This window comes from Vigna unguiculata, chromosome 10, assembly GCF_037176805.1.
Source record: "Vigna unguiculata cultivar grain cowpea cultivar isolate G323 ecotype 2 chromosome 10, ASM3717680v1, whole genome shotgun sequence".
Taxonomy (NCBI): domain Eukaryota; kingdom Viridiplantae; phylum Streptophyta; class Magnoliopsida; order Fabales; family Fabaceae; genus Vigna; species Vigna unguiculata.
The window spans coordinates 20,878,854-20,889,522 of NC_140801.1; the positions used below are offsets into that span (position 1 = coordinate 20,878,854).

General features: G+C 26.0%; 1 pseudogene; it reads right to left on the reverse strand.

Moving 5' to 3' along the window:
* Positions 1–6,222: 6,222 nt before the first annotated feature.
* Positions 6,223–7,169, reverse strand: LOC114172663 (putative beta-1,4-xylosyltransferase IRX10L pseudogene; annotated as a pseudogene).
* Between the last annotated feature and the right edge of the window lie 3,500 nt (positions 7,170–10,669).

A 10,669-nucleotide genomic window follows, 5' to 3' on the forward strand; every position in this document is an offset into this window, starting at 1 on the left:
TTTGAGTATCCGCCAACATGTTTATTATGAAATTTTGAGTTCTTTTTGTACATAAAATCTCAATTATTTGAATTGTATATAGTTAAAAATAGTAAAAAGAATTAAAAAAGTGTTACAGGAGATAGAACTTGTCAAATTTAAGAACACAAATCCTATCCTGGTATTGGCCAACTTGTTTCTTGTTAAATTTTTTGCAAGTTTTGTATAAAAAATATCAATTATTTAAATTGTAAAGAGTAAAAATTAGTAAAAAAGTCAAGAAGTGTCATAAAAAGAACAAAATTTTCAAATGTCATAACACCAATAATCCCTTTGACAATTTGCAACGAGTTTCTTATGAAATTTTGAGGAATTTTTATGTAGAAAACATGAATTATTTAAATTGTAAATAGTAGAAAGTAGTAAAAAACAATTGAAAAATTATTACCTAGAGATTGAATTTTTGAAATTTTAGAAACTAATCCCATTTGAGTATCCGCCAAACTCTTTGTTATGAAATTTTGAGATCTTTTTGTACATAAAAGTTGAATTATTTGAATTGTAAATAGTTAAAAATAGTAAAAAATTAAAAAAGTTTTAGCAGGAGGTGAAATTAGTCAAATTTAAGAACACAAATCCTATACTAGTATTGGCCTACTTCTTTCTTGTGAATCTTTTTCCTATTTTTATATTCAAAATTTCGATTATTTAGATCTCAAATAGTAAAAATTACTAAAAAAATTAAGTAACTGTCACAAAAGCAAGAAAATTTTCAAATTTCGTAACACCATTAATCCCCTTTAAGTATTTGGAACAAGTTTCTCATGAAATTTTGAGCAATTTGTATGTAGAAAACCTGAATTATTTAAGTTGTAAATAGTAGAAAGTATGAAAAAACAATTGAAAATTTTTTACCTAGAGATTGAATTTGTTAAATTTCAGAAACTAATCCCATTTGAGTATCCGCCAACATGTTTATTATGAAATTTTGAGTTCTTTTTGTACATAAAATCTCAATTATTTGAATTGTATATAGTTAAAAACAGTAAAGAGAATTAAAAAAGTGTTACAGGAGATAGAACTTGTCAAATTTAAGAACACAAATCCTATCCTGGTATTGGCCAACTTGTTTCTTGTTAAATTTTTTGCAAGTTTTGTATAAAAAATATCAATTATTTAAATTTTAAAGAGTAAAAATTAGTAAAAGAGTAAAGAAGTGTCATAAAAAGAACAAAATTTTCAAATGTCATAACACCAATAATCCCTTTGACAATTTGCAACGAGTTTCATATGAAATCTTGAGGAATTTTTATGTAGAAAACATGAATTATTTAAATTGTAAATAGTAGAAAGTAGTAAAAAACAATTGAAAAATTATTACCTAGAGATTGAATTTTTGAAATTTCAGAAACTAATCCCATTTGAGTATCCGCCAAACTGTTTGTTATGAAATTTTGAGATCTTTTTGTACATAAAAGTTGAATTATTTGAATTGTAAATAGTTAAAAATAGTAAAAAATTAAAAAAGTTTTAGCAGGAGGTGAAATTTGTCAAATTTAAGAAAACAAATCCTATACTACTATTCGCCAACTTCTTTCTTGTGAATTTTTTTCCTATTTTTATATTTAAAATTTCGATTATTTAAATCTCAAATAGTAAAAATTACTAAAAAAATTAAGTAACTGTCACAAAAGCAAGAAAATTTTCAAATTTAGTAACACCATTAATCCCCTTTAAGTATTTGGAACAAGTTTCTCATGAAATTTTGAGCAATTTGTATGTAGAAAACCTGAATTATTTAAGTTGTAAATAGTAGAAAGTATAAAAAAACGACTGAAAATTTGTTACCTAGAGATTGAATTTGTTAAATTTCAGAAACTAATCCCATTAGAGTATCCGCCAACATGTTTATTATGAAATTTTGAGTTCTTTTTGTAAATAAAATCTCAATTATTTTAATTGTATATAGTTAAAAATAGTAAAAAGAATTACAAAAGTGTTACAGGAGATAGAACTTGTCAAATTTAAGAACACAAATCCTATCCTGGTATTGGCCAACTTGTTTCTTGTTAAATTTTTTGGAAGTTTTGTATAAAAAATATCAATTATTTAAATTGTAAAGAGTAAAAATTAGTAAAAAAGTAAAGAAGTGTCATAAAAAGAACAAAATTTTCAAATGTCATAACACCAATAATCCCTTTGACAATTTGCAACGAGTTTCTTATGAAATTTTGAGGAATTTTTATGTAGAAAACATGAATTATTTAAATTGTAAATAGTAGAAAGTAGTAAAAAACAATTGAAAAATTATTACCTAGAGATTGAATTTTTGAAATTTCAGGAACTGATCCCATTTGAGTATCCGCCAAACTGTTTGTTATGAAATTTTGAGATCTTTTTGTACATAAAAGTTGAATTATTTGAATTGTAAAGAGTTAAAAATAGTAAAAAATTAAAAAAGTTTTAGCAGGAGGTGAAATTTGTCAAATTTAAGAAAACAAATCCTATACTAGTATTGGCCAACTCGTTACTTGTTAAACTTTTTGCAATTCTTTTATATAAAATATCAATTATTTATTTTGTAAATAGTAAAAATTAGTAAAAAATTGAAGAAGTGTCACGAAAAGAATAAAATTTTAAAAATTTCATCACACCAATAATCCTCTTTGACTATTTGCAACAAGTTTCTCATGAAATTTTGTGCAATTTTTATGTAGAAAACATGAAATATTTAAATTGTAAATAGTAGAAAGTAGTAAAACACCATTGAAAATTTGTTACCTAGAGATTGAATTTTATAAATTTTAGAAACTAATCCCATTTGAGTATCTGCCAACCTGTTTGTGATGAAATTTAGAGATCTTTTTGTACATATAAGTTCAATTATTTGAATTGTAAATAGTTAAAAATAGTAAAAAGAATTAAAAAATTGTTACCAGGAGATGGAATTTGTCAAATTTAAGAACACAAATCCTATCCTAGTATTGGCCAACTCGTTACTTGCGAAATTTTTTGCAATTTTTATAAATAAAATATCAATTATTTAAATTGTAAAGAGTAAAAATTAGTAAAAAATTAAAAACGTGTCAGAAAAAGAAGAATATTTTCAAATTTCATAACACCAATAATCCCTTTAACAATTTGCAACAAGTTTCTTCTGAAATTTTGAGCAATTTTTATGAAAAAAACATGATTTATTTAAATTGTAAATAGTAGAAAGTAGTAAAAAACGGTTGAAAAATTGTTACCTAGAGATTGAATTTCTTAAAGTGAGAATCAAATTGAATTTGAGTATCCGCGAACCTGTTTGTTATGAAATTTTGAGATATTTTTGTACATAAAATTTTAATTACTTGAATTGTAAATAGTTAAAAATAGTAAAAAGAATTAAAAAAGGGATACCAGGAGATGGAATTTGTCAAATTTAAGAACACAAATCCTATCCTAGTATTGGCCAACTCGTTACTTGTGAAATTGTTAGCAATTTTTACATATAAAATATCAATTATTTAAATTGTAAAGAGTAAAAATTAGTAAAAAATTACAAAAGTGTCACAAAAAGAAGAAAATTTTCAAATTTCATAACACCAATAATCCCTTTGACAATTTGCAACAAGTTTCTTCTGAAATTTTGAGCAATTTTTATGAAAAAAACATGATTTATTTAAATGTTAAATAGTAGAAAGTAGTAAAAATAATTGAAAAATTGTTACCTAGAGATTGAATTTTTTAAATTTAGAAACAAATTGCATTTGAGTATCCACGAACCTGTTTGTTATGAAATTTTGAGAACTTTTTGTACATAAAAGATCAATTATTTGAATTGTAAATAGTTAAAAATAGTAAAAAGAATTAAAAAAGGGTTACCAGGAGATGGAATTTGTCAAATTTAAGAACACAAATCCTATCCTAGTATGGGCCAACTCGTTTCTTGCGAAATTTTTAGCAATTTTTATATATAAAATATCAATTATTTAAATTGTAAAGAGTTAAAATTAGTAAAAAATTAAAGAGGTGTCACAAAATGAAGAAAATTTTCAAATTTCATAACACCAATAATCCCTTTAACAATTTGCAACAAGTTTCTTCTGAAATTTTGAGCAATATTTATTAAGAAAACATGAATTATTTAAATTGTGAATAGTAGAAAGTAGTAAAAAACAATTGAAAAATCTTTACCTAGAGATTGAATTTTTTAAATTTAGAAACAAATTGCATTTGAGTATCCACGAACCTGTTTGTTATGAAATTTTGAGACTTTTTGTACATAAAACATCAATTATTTGAATTGTAAATAGTTAAAAATAGTAAAAAGAATTAAAAAAGGGTTACCAGGAGATGGAATTTGTCAAATTTAAGAACACAAATCCTATCATAGTATTGGCCAACTCGTTACTTGTGAAATTTTTTGCAATTTTTATATATAAAATATCAATTATTTAATTTGTATATAGTAAAAATTAGTAAAAAATTAAAGAAGTGTGACAAGAAGCGTGATAATATAAGTAAAAAATTAAAGAAGCGTGATAATATAATTATTCACCAATAATCCTGACAAAATTTTTCAGATATAGATACTTTATTTCAATTCACACCTCTTGAACTGACATAGTTGGAACACTTTTATTGTATTTGAATTTTTTTATTTTTTATCTTAATTTATATTAAAATTAATGTAATATTCTTATATTCAAATATTTAATTATGAGTAATTTTTATATATAAATTTTAATGATATGAGAAAAAGATAAGTAATTAATTATGAGTACTTTTTATATAATATATTAAATAAAATTAAAATTTATAATTAAATTTCTAAATTATAAATTATATTAAAATGAAAGGTATTATATGGATTGTTGTTAAATTAAAATGTAGGCATATTATACAATATAACATAAAATTGATGTTTAAATTTTTCAAAAGAAGCATATTTATAGATATAAACCTATAAACAATTTAAAACATTGAAGAAGCATTTGTTTAATAATAATAATAATAATAATAGTAATAATAATAATAATAATAATTATAATAATAATAATAATAATATCAATAACAATAATAATAAAAATATTAATAATATTAACTTTACTAAAACTACAAATATTAATAATGATATTATTACTATGATTAATTGAAATAATATTCTAATACAAATAGTGCTAAGACTAATAATCTATAACAATATATAAAGGGGATTCTCCTTTTTGTGTCCACCTTTAAAAATACTAATTTTACCCTTTAAATATAATAATTTATTAAATTTTTAAAAATTGACTGTTATTTTTACAAATATTTTATAAAATCAGCTATTTCTGCTTCTTCTCCACTTCTTTATTTATTAATGGTTATTCTTTCATCTGTTTTGATATATTTCATTTTATTTTTAATAAATATAATTTTAGGTTATTTATTAACTTAATAATATTATAATATTATCACCTACTAATATAATTTCATATTTATTTACACAAACACAGTAACGTTGTGTTTACGCTGGTTAAAAGAGAATTACGTTATGTTATTTTAATAAGTAATATATTTATGGCTGTTTTGTTTTTATGAAAAACACTAATCTGTATAGTTAATAAAATATTATAATAAAATTTAACAAAATATTATATTATCACGCTTTATTTATTAAATGCATAATTTATAATATCTTACATAGTATATATCCAGTACCAGATTCTGTTGTATGATTCCATTTATTAGAAGCCAAAAGTACATATTTTAATAATTAATTTATAAAATTTAAAATATCTCAAAGTTGGACAATAAAAATATAAATATAAAACGTAGTACATTTAAATCATAAAACTGTTTTACTAAACTTTAATACGAAATATTTGAAAAAAAAGACTTTGTTGAAGATTCTTACACTCCATCAAATACTTGATAATGCAATAAGTTGCACCACGTCTTTATCTATGGACATCTCTATCTTCAAAATAAGTTTTTCTACCAATGTTTATCTGTAACTGTAGAAGACTTTTCCTAACACTTAATGGAAAATTCAACTTCACATAATAAGGATAACATGCAGTTGAATTAAATATTCTTATGCGGATAAAATCTCAATAACTAATTTTAATTGTGGTCATTTAAATATTAAATAGTGACATCAAAATAAATATAAAATAATAAATTATTATATATATATATATTATTAATATTGAAATAAAAATAAACTATTATCTAAAATAAAAAAGAAAACGGTAACAGCAACAAATACTCCTATCTAAAATATGGCTTCTAGTAAGATAGATGTGAGTATGGTATTCAACTTTGGAACCTCCTCCTCAGCAACAAATACTTCTATCTTTTCTCATGGGATTGCATCAGCAAATTGCAAAACAATGTCATCTACAATAATAACAGGTATGCAACTAAATATCATAGCCTCTACCAATCTTAGGCTCCAACGGGTCCATCCAAGTGGGTATACGCAAAACACAGCTACTGCATGTCCTTAAAGTACGTGGTTGGATGCTTAGTGGAGACATCAAATAGAGGATTGTCCTTAAAAGTTCTCCCACACTGCTACTCTTGCACCTCTGCAAGATTACACAACATGGCCCGTTTATAGTTAGTCCAAATTACAATAGTTATATGAATCAAAGTCCCTAGTCATTGCATCTTTTATAAGAAAATGTAAATCAGATTTCTTATGCAGCTATGATATAGAAGAAATAAAAGGCTACACACTCGGACATTCTTGTTTAAACTTGTAATAAGGCCTACCTTGCATAATAACCACCTTCAGAGTCATTGCCAACATCATAAAAGTCATCGAAAATACACAAAAATGACCTAGGAGTCTTATTAGGAATTAGGTGGGTGTGGATTTTCTTGGTGAAAAGTATGGAGAAATGGTATTTGAGCCCTCTTTCGGGCATATGTGATTCCTCTGTCCAAAGGTTTGAACCAATGTAGCACGCTTTAGCAGTTAAAGAATCCCCTCTTTCAATTGCCTTCTCTTCCATATACAAATTAATATAAATATATAATAAAAGTGGTATAAATAATGAATGTTGAAAATAATGCACAAAATTTGTACCTCGTAATGAAAACATGCCCCAAAATTTTGAGGAACCACAAAGAAGTGATGTGCCCCCTATGTGAGCCTTCAATAAGGTCAGTTGGAAGAAATAAGCTTTATGGCACTTCTTATCATTTGTGGTCATTGTATACAGGGGTATAAAACCTCTTCTAGATTAAAGTTTCAACAGGGCCAGATAAGAGAAACCGGTGATTAAAGATTTTAGTTGCAAACATATGGTTGAGGCATCTTGGATCTTTTTGCAGAATTTTCTTATTATACTTACTTGGAAGTTCATATACAAAAACCTTCAATCTCACCACGGGATTATCTTCCAATACATCATCAGCACTACCTGCAGTTGGTTTAACCACAACATGCTTATAACCTCACAAATTTAAAAAGTGTATTAGATTTCAATATATCTCTAGAAATATAATTGTTTAATATAATTAATTGAGAAAGTACAAATAAAACTCTGACCGTGTATAATTGCATATATGAAGCAGCATAAATCTAGATACTGAATAAGAGCTTAGTTTATAAGTTTCATTACACCATGTGGTTTCAAACTATTTTAATCCAATACACATAAAACATGAGAAAATATGACCAAATCAATTGAGAAGCCTCACATTCAACTACCACATATTTCCAGCTTATTTATTCAAAGAAAATAGTTAGTTGCATTTTATGGCCAACCCTTTTATTTTAATCCCATTTCTGGATGAAATCCACTATGGTTTACCATGCTAAATTCTCTCTCCCTATAGCAATTATCTAAGATTTAAATAGACATCGTTAACCTGCTTCACATTTTATTTATTTCTTATTATTGGTGTAGGATATTCATTAAATAGTAAATATTCACAGTTTTGAAATATTCTCATTTAAAACACAACACTTTTAGTTTCAAGTATACTGCATAATTGCCCATTGATCTTTATTTATACCTCTCTTCTCTTATTTGATCTCCTTCCCAAACCCCAAACCCAAACAAATCCTTCCTTAAGAGTTACACATGCATTGAAATGAGGAAATGTTCTAGCCACGTAATCTAAAAAGTAAGCTTTTTGCCACAAATGCAGACAATAATATCCAAGAGGCCTTTCTACTTCAAGTGGTATTTTTTGATTCCAATATATTTTATTGAAGTAAATATTAATAAAAATAAATGTTTAGCACAAATTTTTGGCAGCAAGTAGAAGAAAGTTTTCCTGCTCTCTCCAAGCACGAAAAAAAAAATTGAAGCCTTGTCTACCAATTTTACAAAAAGTTTCCATACTACATTTCAAAAACTAAAAAAGTAAGGACCAGTGTTGTACCTCTGAAAAAAATTGTCAGCGAGAATTATTTCCTCTGTCTCCTTGAACTTCTTTCTAACATCCAAATTTAGGTCCTCGAGCTTTGAGCAGGGCTCAAACTCATTTGCAATATCCCTCACCGTACTAATGATAATAAAATAAGCAGTACATTATAAAGATACATAATGGATATTTTAAGTCATACATTACGAAGACAGAATTGATAATATAAATCATATGCAATATCCCTCATCTTCTTGAAAAATGTTTGTGCAAATATAATGACTATTTCACTCTTCACCGAATACAATACAATACCTTTTTCTCAGATGGTATAGCTACCCCATTTGTTGCATTAGATGACCCCGTTCTATAATGAGTACTTGAAATATCAGATCCATCAAACAGAAAGAAGAAAAGAAGAACAACCAAGAAGCAACTAAAAAGTTAATAAATTAAATAAATAGAAAGAAAAGTACATTCATCAAATGAAACAATAAATCGTAACATGTACCTTCTATGTGCTATTTTAACAACAAACACCATCTCCCCAGCATTTCAAACGGCTACAGAAAAAGAAAAAATAAGCACACAGATAAATGAAACGCCTTTTCTTGAAGAGACATAAAAAAAAGGTTTTCTGCAAAGATCAAACATTTGAAAGCAAAATACATAAAACCTAAACCAAGATATGATATAGTTGTAAAATTGTAAAATGGTAAAGACAGAATTGGGAGACATGAAGCATAGAGAACAACACCATCAAGAAAAACATGTACAAAAATCAAGACAGAAACATAGACATCTTCATTTCAGTCATACTTTTTCTTCAATCCACAACCATACACATTACAAAAAATCTTACCCTTTATTCAATCTACAACCATAGACATCGAAAAAGCAACTAAACACACAATAATGATATTAAAAACAAAAAATAGTAAATATACTTCATGAAAACAAAAGGTTTAGGTTTTTCTTCAAAACAATGAAAAAACAAAAGGTTTAGGCTTTTCTTCAAAACAATGAAAAAAGAAGAAGTAGAAAACAAAAGTAGAAGAAGACCATGAAGGAGGAGAAAGAAAACTCAAGCTACTGACTTTAACCAACTATTAAAACGTACTAATCCAGAGGACACCATCTTCATCACAAAAAACCTAAAAAAAAAAATAAACCTTTCTTGAAAAAAAGAAGAAGGAACACATAAGAATTAAAAGAAAAATAAATAACACCATAAAAAATAACAGAGAAATCTGAACATAGCTTTCAATAAATACTAACCCACTGCTACAACATATTTAACAGAAAAAAAATTACAGAAACATAACCTTTTATAAAGAAGAAGGACCACAAAAGAAGTAAAAAAAAATAGCACAATGAAGAACAACAAACAAATCTCAACAACAAACCACAAATAGACGAAAAAAAGAAAAGAAAAGAAGACCACCAACAATAACATCATCATCCTCAGTCATTCTATTTGTTCAAAAATACTTTCTAAAAACGAAAACTTGAACCTTTTCTTCAACCCACAATAATAGATGTATCAAGTATAAAAAAAATAAATACAACAACACCATCAACAACAACAAAACATGTTCAAGATTTTGTTAAAAATACCTTCTAAAAATAAAAACATCAGTGTTTTCTTCAAAACGAAACACATTGCAAAAATTAAATCTTTCACGAAGTAAAAAAAAAAACAGAACAACAACAACAACAAACACAACAACAACAAACACAACAAAAAAAAAACTTAAGTTGGTATGAGGAAAAAGAAAGAAGAAGGATTGAAGAAGAAGGAATACGGAAGAAGAAAAAAAGAAATTACCTCGACGAAGTTGATTGCCTTGGAGAAGAAGATCCTACCGATTGCCTTGCAAAAATTAAATCTTTCACAAAGTAAAAAAAAATAACAGAGTAAGAAGAAGAAAGAAAAAAGATCCTTGAAGAAAAAAGAATAAATTAAGAAATAGAAAAAAAAATTACCTACACCAATCAAAACTTCTGTCAACCTTCAATAAAAGTAAATAGAAAAAAAAACTTAAGTTGGTATGAGGAAGAAGGAAGAAGAAGGATTGAAGAAGAAGAAGAAGAAGAAAAACAGAAGAAGAAGAAGAAGAAGAAGGAAAATGAAAGAAGAAAAAAAATTACCTCAATGAAGTTGATTGCTTGGGAGAAGAAAACCCTACCGTCAACATTCAACAACAACAAACTGGAAATTAAAAACAAAACGAAAACCTAACTTGATATGAAGAAGAAGAAAGAAGAAGGATTGAAGAAGAAGAAAAAAAGCTAACCTCGAGTAAGCTGATTGCTTTGGAGAAGAATGATTTTGTTG